Below are 19,971 nucleotides of genomic sequence, written 5' to 3' on the forward strand. Positions count from 1 at the left end.
ACAGCTCCTCTGGGGCCGCATGACTCAGCGCACACACTGCCATCAGCCAGCACGAACAGCTCCGTAAATCTGCTTTTATTAAATTGTCTGGATGTCTGTGGAGGTCAAAAGTGGGCCAGAGAAAAAGTTTACTAGGTTCATTTAGCTTAGAGATCTCATAAAAAAGTCTTGCAGTTCTATGCCTGTCCCAGCCTGGGAAGTAATTCAATAGTAAGACCTCCACATAAGCCCAGCCACTTCATTCCTGGTAGGGTAGTGAGGGGAGTGACAAAAGACTTCTTGGAGTAAAATAGAGTGTCATTGATGCTTTATTTACATGCGTCATCATCTTTTACAAACTAGATTATGGTTTAAATGGAATACACAGGCAATATCTACAAACACCAAGGGAAGAAAGCACTGCATCTCCATTTCATTTGGAAAGGGGCAGACTCCCAAATCAAACTGGTTTTGATCCTTGAGAAGAAAGGCAGCAGAGCTAATTCATGGCAACATATGGTTAGACAAACTCCTCAGTATTCAGAATGCAGGATGATAGTGTTTGCTTTGAAAGGACAAGGTGCTTCAGACCAAAGGGTGAACTGCTTGATTCTTAGGTGTTTGAATATGGCCATATGCCATACTAGAATTCTAGTTTGTATGGGGCATAAACAAGAAATCAAAACAGATAAGACAGTTTTACAGATACTGTATACAGAGGGTTTTTTTTTCCATTCATGCAACTTTTTTCTTTAAAAAAGTTAAACATGTGAAGCCAAAATGTACAATACACTTTTTAATATTTGCTAATTTTTCTGGTCCTCCTTCACATCTGTTTATATTTCCCACATACATACTGTGCTAGGACAAGTATACAAGAAAAGACTGATTGCCAGGCAAGGAGACAATTTTAGAGAAACGAGTGACCAGAAACATTTTTTTAAGCAGCTACACAAATATTTCTGGAGTGTGATAGAGGCCTTGTAATCATTCATCAAAGAAAAATACATACAATTAAAACCAAACACCAAGAAACTATTTCATCCAATCAATCTGCATAAAATGTTACCCACTTAAGATTCAGCTCAAATATCACATATTTTCAGTTACTTGAGCATCTGCTTTAAGATCCTGTTTGACAGACATGATTCCACAAAACCTCTCTCCCTTCATGCCCTGCCTGCCCTGCTCCAGGGGGAGCTGCCTCTTTTTACCTGTGTACCAGAGATTGTGTTTCTATAAAGTTTGTTTTTCTCAATTAAGAAAACAAAACCTAAATCACAACATTATTATGTCTGCTCTCCAAATACATCAAGAAAAAGAAAACATTTTTACTTTCCCTCACCAGTCCAGGGCACCAATCAAAGGCTTGCTTTCTGACTGTTTTATTCTTGATGGTCTTTTCCAAGAGATTCAAATGTTCCTTGTTCTTTCAGTGGACTGAGCTCCTTGGGAAAAGACAAGTTGTCTGTCCCTATGACCATTAACCTGTGCACAGGTTTGAAAGCTGTCTGAACAGTCACACCTGAGATGGGGTGCACCTCTCCTGAGTAGCGAGCCATGGTGTCCTCTCCTCTGGCTGGGAAAGCAATACACATGATGCTAAAAATCAACCCCCAATGTTCACTTTGTGCACGATCTTCATTAGCAGGAGAGACGGGAAAAAAGTCAAACTGTGCTTCAGTAATCATTACATTGCCGAGGATACAATAAAGAAAGCCACCTCAGCTGCATTCACAATTCACGGAGTATGCTGAACCTGGCGCTCTCCTCACACCAGGACAGTGAAGGCTTGTGAAAAGCTCTTTTCTAGCTTTGGTACAAGGTATCAGGTTTTGGAACCTGAAGAGAACCACAGGGCCCCAGAGTGCACATTCTGTCTTCAACACTAGGTACTCTGCTCTCTAGACTCCTGTCACAAAGCAGACAGAGTTCCCTAATTTGGGAACTGCTAAAGGGGCTGGGGTAGCCCTGCAGGGTTATATCAGGATTAAATTACAGCTGCTGGCCCCAGGGCCATGAGGTCATCTGCTCAGATGCCTGGATAGAGCATTTATTGTTAAGAGACTCAAGACATTCAGAATGCTACTTGGTGACCAATAACTGGTTTACTCTGAAAGCAGGGTCCCCAACAGGAGGGACACAGGGCCCAGACTGTACCTCTGCCTAATCTGACTGCCATAGCACTGGGTTTCCTAAGGGAGCCAGGCCTCTCTGAGTGGGACATCTGAAGGTGGGTATACACGGGTCCTGGACAGGCCTGACTATTAAAATCTTGCCTAATTGTCTTTTGAGCCACACAGGGCTTGGCTTTCCACAACACTATGTGTGGATTCTGTTTGTATTATTTCAAAAAGTAAAGAAAACCAAAGCATTTCTCCTCTGTTCTCCTGATCTGCTCTGAGGCCACGCTGGCCTCATACCCTTCTGTTCTCAGCTTGTACCAGATCAAATTATAATCTTTTTCTAGGACATTTTGTAAGGACACAGTGCCCAAAATCCAACGAACACTGGGAAAGAAAAGAATAAACGAGACATCACATGTCTGAAAGGAATTAAAACATTTAGAGCTGGGGGAACATATCAGAGGTTGGCTTTTCTCACGCTCAAAGCAGCTCTCAGGGTCTATAAACTGCATAGGCAAGCTTCTGAATTAGTTTGCTCATTTCTTTAAACTCAGGAGAGAATTCTCAGGGCTGTCATGTTGGAAGCACTTGGGGTTCTCCCTTGTACCTGAGCTCTGTCTATCTCCCCTCAGCTGCTGCCTCAACGCACTCCACCCAGGAAGCAGCACTTTGGGAAGGCTTTGGCAGTCCTCTGCCCAAAATGGTACAGGTATTGTATGGACAGCTGACTACCGAGGAATCAAAGGAGTGGCTAGCATCATTATAAAGGAAGATAGTAAGCAAGTATGGCTCACTGACAAGCATACCATATGAATACAATACATATTCTTAAAATTATACATACTTTAAAAATGAAGATTATAAACATGTAGCAGTTTAGAAAAGGCAATACGCTACAGGTCTACTATAACCACAATTGCACAACAATTTACAGATTCTGTAAAAGGCAGAGATTAACAGGGATATCACTCAGATATGACAATCCAAGTGGGGCAGGAAAGACATGGGACAATACCAAATGGAACTCTGATTATGCTATGAGCTGTGATTGCCACCAACATCACCCCCCAAGGAGTTATAAAACAAAGGTGCACAAGGGGGTCCCTGGTGGTCAGTGGTAGGTGCAGGAGGTTGGGTGGCACATCTGGGTTGGTGTCCACTGCCACAGTGCAAGCAACAGTGAGAACTCAAGCAGGGAAGTCTGTGCTGGAACACTGGCCTGTAAACGCCCATGCATAAAGTTCCATTTTTGTACTGTACATGATAAAATATATATTATACATTTATATGCCTAATGCTTTTTATGCAAAGAAGAGTCTTCATTTGTCACTTTGGAGAAGTATGTATATACTGTGCTAATCAGAGCATCATCACACCAGTTTTGTATGTACCAAAGGTGTTCCCAACTATTCTGCATACCAAAGGGAGTAACAAATACAATCACACTTTCCAGGTTAAACAGAAAGCACCTATACAGCACCATAACTTTTTGAAAACAAAACAATGAAATCCATAGAAGCAGGAAAAGCTTTTAAAAAAGTTTGAACTGTACTTCCATTATGTCATTTTACAATTCCAACCTAAGCTTGCGTGCGTGTGCGCGAGTGTGTTAAAAAAATCAACTTGTATGCTATTGCCTTTCATTCATACTAAAAGATCTGATTACACACAGCAAGGGTGAAAATAATCAAAAGATATATATGCTTCAAAACAGTGAAGTTGGACCTCCCTTAGTGCTGCCTCGGTTCGTCTTTCCCACACATTTCTCACTGCAAGCTTAATGGCTCATCTGTAATTTCATGTTTTCTGAAAAGCAAAACAGCACACATATTTTTTTCCTTTTCTTTTCTCCTTAAAACTAAGTTTGTCAGCGGCATTTGGCAATGAGTGGATAGCTGGGCTGATTTCTTTCCTAAAAAGACCCTAGTTTCTACCAGACCAACACTGTTCACAGTAGCTGAGGAAACTGACAGAAGACCACAGGCTCTACTGAGCAGCTCTGAGCAGACAGCTGCAGAGCAGGCACTGAGAGGTCCTGTCCCACAGACCCCAACTCAGAACTGGAAACGACTGGGTCAGATGCCGTGATGCTGTGCTCCACTAGTTTTGCCTATGTGTAGTTCAGTCTTGGACTGTGCACAGAGCAAACAATTGTGCCATTGTTCAGTTTTTAGAAAAGGATAATTTTCTATCAGACAAAAGAAGAAGGACCCCCCCCCCCACTGCCCAATTTGTGTTATGTGTTACTTACTGAGTTCCATGGGCTCAAAAGCTTGTGATGCTCAGAGCCAGAATGGTAACTGGTTTAACATTTTTCCTTCTGCATTTAAATTTGTGAGGGGGAAGGAGAGTGAACATTTAACAGAAAAATATTGCAAGTTAATGTGTGTGAAAAACTCAGAGGGTCAAAGGAAAACAAAGACAAAACAACACTTAAAACATCCCATAAACCACTGTGATATTTAAAACACCACAGACTCGCCAATGGGGGCTCCCAGTGTGCTCTGAAGGAGTGGGTGGTACTGATGGGTGCTATCGTTGCTGGCTGGCGCTGGCAGGTCTGCAGGATTAGGAAGATTTTGCATACTTTATAGATTTCTGTTCCATGGGTAAGTGCTTCACCCAGGTAAGGGGCCATTAACAGTCTCTGCTTGGTTAGGAAAATGGGACGGGATTCACAAAGGTGTTAAGCTGTAAACGGTATCACTGTCCACTTGCTGAGCGCAGATTTGGCAAAGGGTTTTCTCTGTAGGTCTTCTGTCAGTTTGAGGGTCTAAAGAAGGCAAAAAGAAAACTAGAGGTCATTACAGGCATTCAGATAGCAACAGGGGGCACAGTGGGGGTGCTTCATCAGCTTCCCATCTACTCGCCCAACCTCAAAGTCCAGAGGACCTGCAGTAAAGTTCTTTTTGCTCCAGCATTTCAAAGATCTGAAATCCAAGGGCAAAGCACGATTACCAACCTCACTGCTTATTTTTTCCTTATTACAATGCTCTAAAATTGAAAAGACCAGAAGGAAAAAGGATCATACACTTTGGAATGCTAACAAAGAAAAGCACACTAAGGGGTGTTTTGGCAGGCCCTGTTAAGTAAGGGACACCCAGGGTACAGGTGACAGTTTGGTCAAGATTTTGGAACCTAGGGATTTCCAGGACCATGGAACGTCCATGCTTAAATGTCTTTTCATGCTAAGTTGGTCACCCAAAGCAGACCGGCTGTACTTCTGAGGCTCTCCCCAACTGGTCCCATGACTGGTCTTGCTAGGCAGCCTTTCTATGGGCATTGGATTCTAAGACATAGCCACTTCCTAAATCTTAGGACGATTCCATGGGGAATCTTGACTTCCCCACTGTAGGAGGAGTAAATCATTTCTAAGTGAGCTATCTTAGGAATCTGATTTTTATATTAAAAATCTGCAGAGAAGAGCTAGAGAGACTGCTAGCAGTTAAAAGCACTGGCTGCTGTTACAGAGGACCTGGGTTTGGTTCCCAGAATCCACATGGTGGCCAACAACAATTCCTAATTCCAGTTCCAGGGGATACAACATCTTCCTCTGGCCGCTGCTGGCACTGTATACATGAGTGCACTTATGTACATGCAGGCAAAACACTCATACACATAAAATAAAAATAAACCCAATTTTTAAAAAAATTTACAGAGAAAAAATTATACAGCATCGCAAAAACCAAATAAATTTTCCATAAAACATCTTGTGAACAACATTTTGTCTTCAACAGTCTTCAGTGGAAAGGCATAATGGAGGGCCTCCCAGGGAACCTGACAGGTCTTAACAGATTTCAGGGGACTACCAGCCCAGGAAAGTTAAAAGAATTAACATTAAAAAGTATACTTAGAGAGATGAAGCTAAAGGAATCAACATGGCAGGTCTCAAGACATACGATCTTCAGTTTATGGAGACACTGTTGGCTGGCCTGGTAAGTAAAAGCAAGGTAAGACAGAAAAACGGTAACAAAGCACTGTAAGGTCAGGCAGAATAACTAACAGAAAACACATGAGTAAACACACACAGCGCAGGGAATATATCTGCCTCCTCCTTTTGTAGCAGCATTTTTGTGACTTTAATCTTTTCTGTGACTGTTGTTGGGGACAATCTTATTTTTGTAAGACTTAGCATTTTGGGTCATATTTATCTTTGTAACAGCCCCAAAGAGAAGAAGGAAGTTGTTTTTTTGTTTTTGTTTTTTAATCTGAGGCAGAGATAATATCAGGGAAAGAAAGCCCCTTTCTTCCCATGGATCCCTATTTTGGTGGATTATTGCTCTAGAGGTATTCTCTGCTTGGTAAAGCCACTAGGCAATACTATCTTGGGCTATAAAATAATGGCTTGTTACTTTCAGAGGGAGAAAAAGCTAAAGTAAATCCAAGACCTCAGAGTCTGTGAGGAATTGGGCCTGACACCATTCCAAGTCCTCTATGTGGCTCCCTGAAGCATGAACCATCACGGCTCACAGATGAAGTTCTTTGAAGGGGATGTTTTTTGTTTTCTTTTTCCTTCACAATAAGTTAATAAGTCACAATCTAACACCACTATACAATTAGTCACCAGGGGATTACGTTCCCCAAGTCCTGATCCTGACTTTCTCTAAGTGCCAAGGGAGAAGTGCAAGGTATTATCTAATTCAGACCACTCCCTCATTCCCTTTGGTGTTAATTATTCAGCCAGAAAAACTAGTGCATGATGGGAAGATGACACACTTCACTCCCCAAGTACAGAGGCAGAGCATATGGCTTGCTCTGCTGCTAGGTCTGGACCAACTTGGGAGGGAAGCACCCAGAGAGCACCACGGCACCCAACAAGTCACACCAAAGGCAATTCCCAGGCCATATACCCATTCCCTCAGCAAAAGGCCCAGAATCTTCTGGGAATGTCATCATTAAAGAGAAGAGGCACTAATCATCACTCTTTCTCTTTCTGCAGAACTGGGGTGGGGCCATCTGTGACACTATGTGCTGGAGTTTTCCTCCAGAGTCTCAGGTAATGCCTCCTGGGGAGGCCCATGCAGGAAGCTGCCTCTGTGCCTCTGGGTTGAGCCAGCAGGGCTAGTCAGCGCCTACAGGGGGCATAGTTAACAGAGAAACTCACTCTACCCAACTGGAGGGCTATAGGTTTTTTCCTCTGATAGAAGGAAAACAGTGTAAAGTAAATCAGACAAATGCTGAAGCAAAACACAGTCGTCCTTCTAAGAGGAACCTGTTGAAGACCCAGGTGAACAAGGAAAAGCAGCCAACATTCCTTGCCTTTCACTTCTAACTGCTGTTCTGCAGCTCACTGTTGGAATCTGTTCATCTACTTCAATCAAGGACCAAAAGGGTGGAGGAGCAAAGTGACAGAATCAACTACTGAACCTGGGGGGTAGGGGGGGTATCAATGATGCTTGCATTGGAGTTTCACAATTTTAAGAAAGCTCTCACCATTCTCACATGGATTTAAATATGGCCCTTTAACCATGAGGCGCAGGCGTGCGTGCATGGGTGTGCATACACTGATGCCCTAGTAGCTTAAAAAAAATTTATCAGGGGCTGGAGAGGCGGTTCAGTGGTTAAGAGCACTTACTGCTCTTCCAGAGACCTGGGTTCAGTTCCCAGCACACACATGGCAGTTAATACCGTCCTTAATTCCAGTTCCAGGGGATCTGACACCCTCTTCTGGCTTATGTGGACACCAGGCATGCATGTGGTAGACTTACATAGAGGCAGATGAAATATTCATATACTTAAGAAATGTTTTTTTAAAAGTATCAGATTAAACAGGACTTTAGAAGGAAAAGGAAGCAGACAGCTGCCAGAACTACAGCTGTTACTTTGCAGTTTCCAAGCAATATACTAATTAACAAATATAAAAACGCTGCCCTGGCTCATCAGTGACTTTCATCAAGAGAGAGAAGATGTATTTTCTCCCTCTCACTAAGTTTGAAGTCAGGCTCTTGATGCAAGGAAGACCAAATAAATGGTGAGGTGAGTTCTAAAAACATCTGTGGGTGCTCTCACCTGGTCTCTGGTGAGGTTAATCCCTTTGTAATCCTAGCACCTACATTCTACAGAGAAAACAGGTTTCTGCCTAATTATCCACAGTGGTCTAAGAAAGGGAGACATCTCCAAGATGACACCAAACATAACAACCCAATCAACTTGAATTTGGGCACAAGGCAAACCATCCCCATTGCTGTGCTCCTTCAGTTTAATGCCATTATGAAAAACATGCATTTGTCAGCAGTATTTTTATCTTCCTGGTAAAGAAGGACCAAAGACCCCAATACTAAATATGATGTGAAAGGAAAACGAGAAGTTGGACAAGACTCTCACATCCACAAATCCATGAAGGTAAGAATTTTGACTGTCTGAAGGACTGCCTGCCTGAAAAACACAGTTAAAGTGAAAAACAATATTCATGCTTTAAAAGCAGAGACAATTTAAGACAACCTACAACTCCACGGCCAAGCTGAGAACCAAATACAGAGTCCTCAGGACAGACAAGGACACCAGAAAAGAAAAGGACCCTTTTATTGACAGGGCAGTCTTGCATGGGGTTCAGAAAACAGTTGGGAGCTTCAGTTTCAACTTTTTACTGGAGCACACAGCAAAGAAATGTCTGTGGGCACTGTCTTTTCCTTCACTCTGAGAGACCGATGTATCCAAGGCACAATCAGGGCTTCAGAGCTAGTGGTGCCCTAGAAAAAAAAAACATGTTTGCAAGCTGCAAATGAGGCAGCCACATCTAGTTTTTTCTTGAGATAGGCTCTCACGTAGCCCAGGCTGGCCTAGAACTAGCAAGTAAAATAACTGAGGATGACCTTGAACTCCAGTTGGCTGGAGGACAAGTTTCTGCTTGGTGGTAAAGCCTCCCAAAAAGAAACCAGTAATGAATAGATTTTTTTTTTTTTTTTTTTTTTTGGCTATCAGAAAGAATGGATCCCAAGAAATCAGAATTTCCCTAGAAATCTCCTGCTGGAAGCCCTAGGGACATCAAAGGCAGAACATTCTGAAGAAAGATTTATAACCGAGGCTGGTCTTCCAGAGACAGTAGGAGCTAAGAAGATGGTGGGCATGTGACCAGGGTAGTGGGACTGCTTAGTTAGGTGTATGTCTTTGCTTTCTATTTGAACCCTGCCCTCGTGTCAGGACTCCCCTCACCCCCTGCACTTGGGGGAAGTTGCTGTAATCTGTCCCTTTGGGGACGGATATAATACATTTTGTGGCCACAATGAATAAGTTTCCTTCTTTTGCGTTTCACTATTAATTTGGCTTCTCCTTTAATTCTTAATAAGGATGAGTGGCTATACATGTCTTGTTGGGGCACAGGGTGTAACCCCAAAGTCTAGTATCACCTGGGCCTTCATTCTTCTTACTGGGTGAATAAACACGGAGAAAGTAAACCTTAGATTGAGAAGTTTTTAATGGCAAAGGTGACTTTGGGAGAACATGGGAAGGCACTAAGCCACATGCACTAAAAACCAAAAAGCACAGTTTACATAGCAACAAGCTTGACTTGTGACATGCTGAGCTGAGCTACTTACTAAGAACTTTCCAGGTGTCTGAGAAGGCTGAGGACCCTCAAGAGCCTTTGTCTCCAGGACACTTTGACACCTGGACTTCATCTGGCTGGCCCTGCTGGCCAGCCTTTGTGCTGTGCTGACAAAACACAAGGGAAACCAAAGAGAAACGACAATCCTAGCACGTCACAGTTGAGGAACAAAGCACTGTGCCAGGGCTTACTGATGGCTGAAATCCGTTGAAGGAAGAATGGCCTGTTTCTAACTTGAAGGATAATGGTATCTAATCTCTCCATGGCAGAAATGGAATACCTATAATATTTAAAAACTTTTAACCAGCAAAGATGTGTGGGATCAACATCTTCATTCACACTTCCCATCCCAATGCAGCTGAGAAATCATCATCCATTCAACAGATGTGTCATGTTCACAGACATTCTGTGTCCTGCCCTATGTGAATCACTCACATATTCTGACAGCTTTCTACCCCACATTCGCTAAGAACTACTAAACTTCTGTCTTGAATCTCTGGCACCTAATCATTTTTTACTTGGAGTTCCCAACGTGTTGAACTTCTTGAAAGGAAGACAAAGTCTTCAAATCAATGTAGGAACTTAGTGAGCACCTATTTTAAGAGTATTGTCTTAGACATGGTATTTGCCCTCAAGTAGCAGAAATTCCAGTGAGTGAACTAAAATTTCCTGAATGTCCCAAGTAGCATGGGAAAGGGTTTACAATACGCCTCGTGTGAGTAAATGAATGAGCCATCCTCTGGGGAAGGTGCTCACTTCCTCTCTGCCATTCCAACACTGGCATCCTTTCAACTGCTGCTGCTTCTACAGTCTCAAATTTACCAAGAATGAGTCTTGCTGGAGCCTAGGCACAAACTACTGCTATGGAACAGAACCTAAGATTTATAATGCTTTATGGAAAGGATGTTTTTCAAGAAAGTTTCTCTAAAGTTCCTTTTCTAAAAAATTTTACTTTTTGGTCTTTTTAAGAAAGGGTCTCCCTTAGCTCCAAATGGCCTGGAATTCGCTATGGAGACCAGGCTGGCCCCAATCTCACAGGTTCGCATGCCTCTGCATCCAGAGTGCTAGAATTAAAGGTATGCTATACTATGCCCAGCTTAAAGTTCCTATTTCTTTCTTTCTTTCTTTTTTTTTTTTTTTTTTCTTTTTTGGTCTTTTTGAGATGGGTCTCCCTGTAGCCCTGGCTGTCCTTGAACTCACAGAGATCCACCTGTCTCTGCCTCCCAAATGCTGGGACTAAAGGCATGTGCCACCACTTCTGGCTAGTTCCTATTTCTTATAAGATGAAATCAATACAAGGCACACTTTTTAACAGTCAATGAAGTCAAGTATTTAATAAAGAATTAGCCTTCTTTTATTTCTGCATATTTGACTATATATAATCTTAACCATCTGCCCCCAAATTCCTAAATTAAAAGTCCTGCGATTCTAAGTGTCAAGTTACATCATAAAATGATCCACCATTTATTAGCAGAAGGGAAGTGGAGCCCTGGAGGAATGCTTACAGACACAAGCCATGACCTGAATAGCTCTGCTTACCTCTGCTGGGTGTGACCCTGTCCTGCATTACCAGGGTTGGGTGGGGATAAAGGGGTTGGTGAATGATGGCAGCATGCAGGGCAGGGATGCTCCAGATTTCCTGAGGGTGGGTGGAATATAGCTCCACCCACTAGTGCATCTAAGGGTCTAGTTCCCAAGTGCAGCAGATGAGAAGGGGGTGTCACAAAGCCACTTTAGATATAGTCAGGGTATTAAGAGACTAATTTTTCCAATAACACAAAATCAGTTTTTAAGATTTCACAAATAGTTCAAACCACTCACCCACCTGTAAGGAAAGACTAGAACACACAAGTGACATAGATGGTGGTCAAGGACAGAGGAAAGAAACCAAGAGGGAGCTGAAAGGACTTGACACCATGTCTGAGGGAAACAAGTCTTCTTATGGATGGACAGCCTTACCAGGTGTGCAGATTCCAGGAGGGAGACAAGTCTGTGTTCATGTGGCCCTTGTCTCAGTGCGTACCTGCACACAGGGCACCCAGCCCACCAGGGCTGAGGTAAGCCAGGGCCTGGCATTCCAGGAGGGAGACAAGTCTGTGTTCATGTGGCCCTCGTCTCAGTGCGTACCTGCACACAGGGCACCCAGCCCAGCAGGGCTGAGGGAAGCCAGGGCCTGGCAAGGCATGCTCTAGCTGAGGCACTCAGGGGCAGCAGCATTTTCAGTGCCTCCTAACATCCATCAGGCAACACATTTTTTTTGACGATTTGTGAGTATGCTGAGCTGAAAAGCTTTCTGATCATCTCTGAACATGTCAATGACTGATACACATTCCAATTAATTACAGTGGCATGTTTACAATTGGAGGCCTAGAAGAAATATTTAGAAATTTGAGCCTGGAACCTAAGTCCAAGATTCCTGGCTCTGGCTGAAGTCTTCTTGGCTATTAATTTCCCCTAAGGAATCAATTAGATACTCCGTAGGGCCACAGATATTTAGAAAGAAAGGGAGGGAAGGAAGGAAGATGTCTGGCCTATACTGCTTTCACCAGAGAGGAAGAGGGAGAAGGAAGAGGTGAAAAACGTAGGTCACACTGAATCCCTTCGATCAAAACAAGAGTAACAAGGCCTGCCCTCTAGAACAATGAGTTACCCTCTGAAACTATGTCCAAGGTGCTCTTACCCTTCCAACAAAGGAAAGCCAAGGGCTTTCAGTAAAAGAACGCTATTAAACAAAAACCTAAAATTACAGAACGTATCTCTTGCTGGGAGAGAAGTAAACAAAAGCAGACCAAACACTTGCAGTCCAGCTCCAGCAGCCTTCACACAGATGTGCACTCCATTTAGGCCTGCTGCTCAGCACTGAGGGCAGTGGAGAAGACAGCCTTGCCTCAGATTTTCACCCAACTGCAACTTGCAAGAGAGCAGTAAGGACTGGTGACTGAATTTTCTGAGGACAGACCACTGTGAGCATTGAGCCCACATCTAGCAGTCTCTCTGCTTCCAGGAATGTCCCAGAAGGGTCAGGAGCAGCCCTGCATTTCTCTGAGTGGTCTGGGCTGGCCTGACAGGGATGGTAAGGTCCAGGTTCCCTACCCTAAGTGGGAACAGTTCAGGTGGAGGCTCTGGACTCTGAAGAAAGGCAGGTAAGGCTTCTCCCACAGTGGCCTGCTCCTGGCCTCCGGGGAGACCAACAGTACCATAAGGGAAAGTGGGGTCAGACAGCCAGACCGCTCAGGCACTCCTTCAAAGATGTAAATGGAACACTTTGATACACAAGTACAACCTTGCCAGTTCAACTGTGGCACAAGTTCCCTTTGAAACTTTCCCTTAGAAAACACTAACCTCTCTAATGGTTAGCTCCCCTCCCCTTACCATGGCAGGTAGGACTTCCAGGGAACACCTCCAGAAAGCAAAGGTTTCACTTCATAGACAAGTATCTACTAAAGAGAAACCTAATTGTATCTACTTAAAGAGAAACCTAATTAGTTTTGATTTACTGAGGGAAGCAGCTGCTTTTTGCCAACAGTGTAAGACTGGCTCAGTTGCTCCCTATAGTCTGCATTAATTTAATAGACCATTTAAAAATCACAAAAAATCTCATTATATGACCTTTTAAAAAAGTGGTAAAACAGAGTATCCCATGTGAGAGGAATCCTCACAAAAGCTAGCTCTGTAAACTTTTGCCCCATTTTGCAAATAAGCCAAGTGAGACTCAGAGACAAGTGGCTCGACTAGCTGCCACACAGTCATGAAAACAGTAGCTACCAGATCCAAATGTCAGTTTTTCTGGCATGTCACAGAACCTTACTCAACTCTAAGTGAGCTGCAGAGAGGAGTTTTAACCACATATCCTCTCAAAGCATAGCCCAGGGAGAGTGTGTTGAAGTGGGTGGCTGGCTCATATCCAACATGGAGAAACTGGCCCTAGAAACCAAACATAGCCAAAGTAAAAAGTCGCTAGGATTTGAACAAAAAACAGCACCTGGACTCAGCCTGAACTCTGACCTTTTAAAATAGAGCTTCTTAAGTAGTAGGGTGTATATTTTAATGCTCATAACAAAAACATATGTTTTTGTTACAATATGAAAATATGTTACAATAGAATGGGTTGACCAAGAAACTCCAGCATGCTAATGTGAGCCACAACTACATAGGTCATGTGGGGCACTCTTACTCTAGGGACAAATGATCACTATCACCGACACCTCTTTCCTAGCCAGGTTGTGTAAGGGCAAGACCCAATTTGATCACCTCCACCTCCTGTGCTAGCAAGCACTCACATAAACCTCACCTAATGAATTCTGGCTTTTCTTGAGAACTTCCACCAACATGGGATCAGTCACAATGCCATGGAGATAGGAAATCCAGGAGAACACATGCCAGGGCTGAGAAATACTCAGTATGTGACAAGGGCATACAGAATACCCAGCAAGTACCACCAGGAAGAAAAATTCACAGGCCTCAAGAGGGTTGCTGACTTCTATCAGCAACATCAGAACACTGGCTCTGTGGTTTCCTGAAGTAAAAAGATTTGATTCAAGATAACAAATTTAGGAAATACTGCATGACATTTCCAAATGTACATTAACTCTTAAGCCTGTAAGAAGTCCTACTAAGCTGGCATCGTGACACAATCCTTTAATCTCAGCCCTTGGGAGTCAGAGGCAGGTGGATCTCTGTGAAATCAAAACCAGTCTGGTCTACATATAGAGTTCCAGGGTTACAGGGGGACCCTGTCTCAACCCCTCAGATCCCCTCAAAAGAAGTCCTACTAGAAATAACCCCATTTCTCTTTAACATGGCATTTCCTAAACTCAGTTGACTGCAGGATCCATTTTTTCTACCACATACTCAAGAACAGCTTAAGAATAGGTAAACATTCTGTGAAACTTTGAGACACACTAATCTAGGGGACTTCTAAACATCTAACATGTCACTAATTCATAAAATTTTAAAAATTTCATGTTAGTTTCTCCAAGTTTAAATATAAAAATAATGTAGAGGATAGGATAAACAAAGCAACATTTTTATTTTTTTGGTCTTTTTGAAACAGGGTCTCTCTGTAGCCCCAGCTGGCCTGGAACTCACTTTGTAGACCAGGCTGGCTTTGAACTCAGAGATCCACCTGCCTCTGCCTCCTGAGTCTGGGATTAAAGGCATGCGCCACCACACCCAGCTTCAAAGCAACATTTTGAAATAAATGAACATATCAACAGAACCAGGGTAAAGCGGGAAATGTTTCTTGAATGGTGGAGAATCTATCCTGAAATAAAATCCAACCTGTGTCTATAATTATCTCTGGGAACAGAAAGCAGCGGGAATCCTCCAACTTGCCCAGGCCAAGAAGGATCCTGAGTAGGTAATCAATGCAGCAGCCAGGGGCAGAATGGCTTCTGACTAGTCCCTTTGCAGGCCTGGGAGAAGTCCAGGTGGGCCCTGGAAAAGACTGTACTTACAGAAAATGCTACTAACAAGATGCTGACTATTGAGTAGTGTGAAAACTCCAAAAATAATTTATTTGTTGTTTGTTTGGTGGTAACAAGGGTCTCACTATATAGCCCTGGTTGGCCTGGCAAATTACTCTGTAGGCCAGAGATCTGCCTGCCTCTGCCTCCCAAATCCTGGTATTGAAGGAATGTGCCACCATGCTTGGCTTCCCAAGGTAAGTTTTAAAGACATGACAGAATCACAATAAACAAACTGGCATCACAGATTTACCTCATATGAGTAAGTAACCTATGAATCAACTCTAAATTCTAATTTTACATGTGTGTATCACCGTTTCTTTTATCAACTCACATATATCAACATTGTTTATCAACTCACTAAGACCATTTCACAGATAGGTTAGGCTTCAATCTAAAACTACACATACTATTCACCTTTAAACTCTAGGATTCTGCCTTTGTTACAGAAGCAGAGAAGTACCTAATGGCAGAAATAGAGGAGAGCTACCTACCCCTCCCCTCTCCATCTGGCTTCTCCTAGTGGATATTTTCCAATCTTTACCATAAAGCAATTTAAACATGAAATTACATTCTGAATTCTCCCAAAGGGGTCTCCAAATGCTAAAAAATGAATAATGAAAGATCTTGTGACTTGAGGCATCTTTTAACATTTAAAATAGGGTGTGATTAAAGCTGCTTTTTTGTGTGAGAGGATGCTTGTCTGATTCACTGAAAGCACACACTGTCCACCATGCCACCTCTTTTACCAGTGTATGCATACATGAGTCCATAACACCTGGAGTAGACAGAGCTGCACACCCCAGGAGCTAGCTCTCCAGAGAAGCATTTCACTGTGGACAGAGCTGTTCCATTAATCATCATGGGGCCACATGACCCTCTGCTGGCAAACAGCAAACCAGTCTAAAGAAATAACAAAGCAAGGGCAAGCTAGGAATAACAGGTATTGGGAAGCTAGGATCCTTAATTAAGGGGAAGTGAGACTGATAATGTGCCTTTAAACCAACCTTCCAAATTTAAGAGCATCTTTAAGAAAGTTGGACTATTAGTTAATTCTGTTGAGAGCAGAATTCATTCGTTTTTAAAAAATATTTTATTATTTTTATTTTATATGTATGAGTGTATTGCCTGCATGTATGTATGTACACCCGTGTCGTGCAATGCCGTGGAGGTCAGAAGAGAGCTTCAGATTCCCCTGGACCTGGAGTTAGGGACAGTTTGTAGTTGCCATATGGGTGCTGGGAATGGAACCCGGGTCCTCTGCAAGAGCAGTCAGTGCTCTTAACTACTGAGACATCTCTCCAGCCCGAGAGAATTTATTCTAAAGCAAGATGGAAGTCATCCAGGGCCAACCACCCCGCTTCCCCCCAATCCTTAGAATATTTCCTCTCTTGCCCTGAGGTCATTTGATCTGGCTTATTTTCAAGAAAACTCAGTAATTTTTTCTATTGTCTACATTGTGTTCTTTTCAGAGGTTCTCACTATGTACAGCCTAGGTGATCTTCCTGCCTTAGCCTTCTAGGTTAAGTGCTGAGATTACAGGTATGTTATACCCAGCTATAATTTTCTTTATTATTGCGTATATGATGTGAGTATAGGGTACACATTCATGCCAGCGGATGTGAGTGGAGGTCAGAGGATGACTTTCAGGAGTTGGTTCTCTCCTTCCACCATCAAGTATCAGGCTAGCATGGGGACTGCTTTTACCTGTTGGGCTATTCTGCCAGCCCAAACTTTATTTTTATGTATTAATTTTTATTTACGTGTTTGCCTGAATGTATATAAGTGTATCACAGACATGCAGTGCCCATGAAGGCCAGAAAAAAGTGTCAGATCCCCTAGAACTGAAGTTATTAACAGTTGTTAGCCGCCATGTGGGTGCTGGGAACCGAACCCAGGTCCTCTACAAAAGCAGCCAGTGCTCTTAATTGTTGAGCCATCTCTCCAGACCCTAAACTTTAAAAATTTAGTTTGAGACAGGGTCTCATTATTGAAGTGGCTGGCTGGTCTGGAACATGCTATGTAGACCAGGCTGGCTTTGAGATCTACTTGCCTCTGCCACCCAAGTGTTGAGATTAAAGGTGTGCTGTCACTGTATCTAGCCTGAACTTTTTTTTTTTTTTTTTTTTGCCTTTTTCTTGAGACAGGGTCTTCCTGTAGCCCCAGAGCTGGCTTGAAACTCACTATGTAGACCAGGCTGGCCTTGGACTCACAGGCGATCCGCCTGCCTCTACCTCCGAGGTGCTGGGATCAAAGGCATGCACCACCACGCCTAGACCAGCCTGAACTTTTTAGTTAAAAAAAAATGTCTCTCAAATCAATCTCCTTTAAAATATCCCATTAAGGTGCCGGGTGTGGTGGCACATGCCTTTAATCCCAGCACTTGGGAGGCAGAGGCAGGCGGATCTCTGTGAGTTCAAGGCCAGTCTGGTCTACATAGTGAGTCCCAGGACAGCTGGGGGTACAGGGAGACCCTGTCTCAAAAAGACAAAACAAACAAACAAACAAATCCCATTAAGGTATATAATAAATTACTACTTTAGAGACAATGCATTTGATGGTCATTAATATACTTCATCACATAAAATTTAAAAAACCCTGTTTAAATCTCCCTTAACAGATTTCTGTACAAATTTTATAGGCAGGTGTGCGCGCGCGTGTGCGCGCACGCACACACACACACACACACACAGAGGAAAGGTATGCTATTTAACTAAAAGAGAAATCCACATTTGAAGTATCAGCCAAAAACTGATAGCACATTTTCTTCTGAATGCTCTCTCTCTAGTGAATTAGTAAGTGGCCTCCTTATAACAAAGGACAAATTAAACTTTCTTCTTTCTGGTCTTCAAAAACCACAATCAATCGTTATTTTTATTCAAGGAAGACAAACCATTTATTCTTCCCAAAGTGAAATATCTACACTTCTAAAATCAAGTCTCCACCAGCCCCAGTTCAGGTCTGGTAGAGAAATGGCTGGCACCGTCACTCTATTTAGCTTCCATTACAGTTGTTACCAGCTCAAGGGCCATTAAATAACTACAGCAGATGTCTGGGTTCCATTAGGGGCCTGCTTGTGCCGGGGAAAGCTGAAATGCTTTAAACTCACAAGGTTCTTGACATCCCCTTTCAACAGCTACCCAAGGAGTGTTTCAGTGAGCTCGCCATAGGAGACTCTTGTAATTCCTTCACCAAGGAAGAGGGTTATCAAGACTGGGGTTTAGGGCTTTTGAATTCGTTTTTTCTTTTGTACCATTTAAAGAAGTGGGTAAGTAGCTTGCAGAGATTGAAATGTAAAAAAAAGAAAAAAACAGGGAGCTGGGGGTGTAGAGCCTTTTATCACAGGGCATCTGAGGCACAAACTACAACAAACCAGTTTAGAGAAGCCCTTACATCCCTCCCTCCCTCCCCTCTCTAATCCAGGAGAAGAGTTCTGGGGCAAATTTGTCATCTATTATCTACACTCCTACTCAGTTCAGAGCACCTCCTGTTTTCTCACCATCTAGAAAAAACAAGGAAGAACTATTATGATCAAGCCGCTTAAGAAATATGGACTCTGTGGTCTGCATCCCGATTCCCTATCCGCAAGTTGTGTAACCTTTTCAGAGGATGGTGTGATAAGAATAGGAGGTAGGAACTGGCTAGGTAGTTAGGGTAAAAAGACCCCAGAGAAAAGTAACCAGTTTCGTGGCTAAAAGTCACAATGTCCTTGGGCCTCTTAGCAACATATTCTGTTCCAAAGGCCAAAAATGTCTAAAGTATTTAGGGGCTTTTATCTAATCCTTAAAAGATTTTAGGGTTACCTCTTCAGAGCGGGGAATGTTAGAGTAGCCAAAAGCCCCATAAAAAAAGAAAAGAAGGAGTATATGAAATTATCAGAAAAAAGTGATGGGAGATATGGGAGGAGTTGGAGGGGAGGGAGCGGGCGTGGATTTGATCAAAACACCTTATGGGCATGTATGAAATTCTCAATAAATTATTAAAAAAGAAATATGGACTCTGGGTCAAACTCCAGGACCCTGGTACTTAGCCTTTGATGTCTCCCTGCTTGCTCGTCTGTCAGTATGCTTACCTAACTGCACTGCATACATTTAAACTCACTGTAGTTTTTACAAAGCACTTTCACACATTTTTGCCACTTGATTCTTGCAGCAGCCCTATGGAGTACCAAGAGTCATTATCCTCATTTTGTAAAGCGGGAAATTGAGGCTCTGGGGCTAAGTGATAACCCTATCAGAGCTAGAAAGTAGCAAAAGTGGGACTGAACCCTCAACTCCAGATTCCAATAAAATGCTTTTCCTTTTTCTTTTTTACAGGAGAGTGGGATGGGCAGGGCCTCACTGTGTAGCCTAGGTTAGCCTCAAATTTATGATCTTCCTGGCTTAGCCTTCCAAGTGCTGTTGTGCATCAACATACTCAAAGTCAAATGCTCTTCTCAGCACATCACACTATCTGCTATGTCTATTACAACAGGACTAAAATAATACCATTTTAAAAAACCTCTCACCATTCACAACAATGTGACTCTGTATCTGACATTATTTATAGGTTGAGAAACAAGGAGAGGCACAAAAGTGCTCTTTCATATAAAAACATGTGCTTTCACCAAGCATGGGAGCACATGCCTTTAATCCCAGCATTTAGGAAGCAGAAACAGGTGAACCTCTGTGAGACTGAGATCAGCCTGGTCTACAGATAGGGCTACAAAAAGACCCTGTCTCAAAAAACAAAACAAACAAAACATGTGCTTCCAACTTAATTTGTCTACTTTTTAAAAATGCTTAAATCCTCACTACCTATAATGTCTAGCGCTGTAGTGAAGATTAATCTGACAGACTCAACTTCTGCTAGAAATCCA

The 19,971-nt window shown here is 42.8% G+C and overlaps 1 protein-coding gene across 1 annotated transcript in view; it reads right to left on the bottom strand.

Annotated features, from left to right (window-relative positions):
- Positions 1-290: 290 nt before the first annotated feature.
- Positions 291-19,971, bottom strand: part of Foxo3 (forkhead box O3) — a 114,265-nt gene continuing 94,584 nt past the window's right edge. Inside the window, exon 4 of the mRNA XM_008852443.3 lies at positions 291-4,878. The gene's annotated coding sequence lies outside the window, so the exon portion shown is untranslated. The remainder of the gene's footprint in view (positions 4,879-19,971) is intronic.

The sequence above is a fragment of the Nannospalax galili genome, unplaced genomic scaffold, assembly GCF_000622305.1.
Source record: "Nannospalax galili isolate Female #2095 unplaced genomic scaffold, S.galili_v1.0 scaffold646, whole genome shotgun sequence".
Lineage (NCBI taxonomy): Eukaryota > Metazoa > Chordata > Mammalia > Rodentia > Spalacidae > Nannospalax > Nannospalax galili.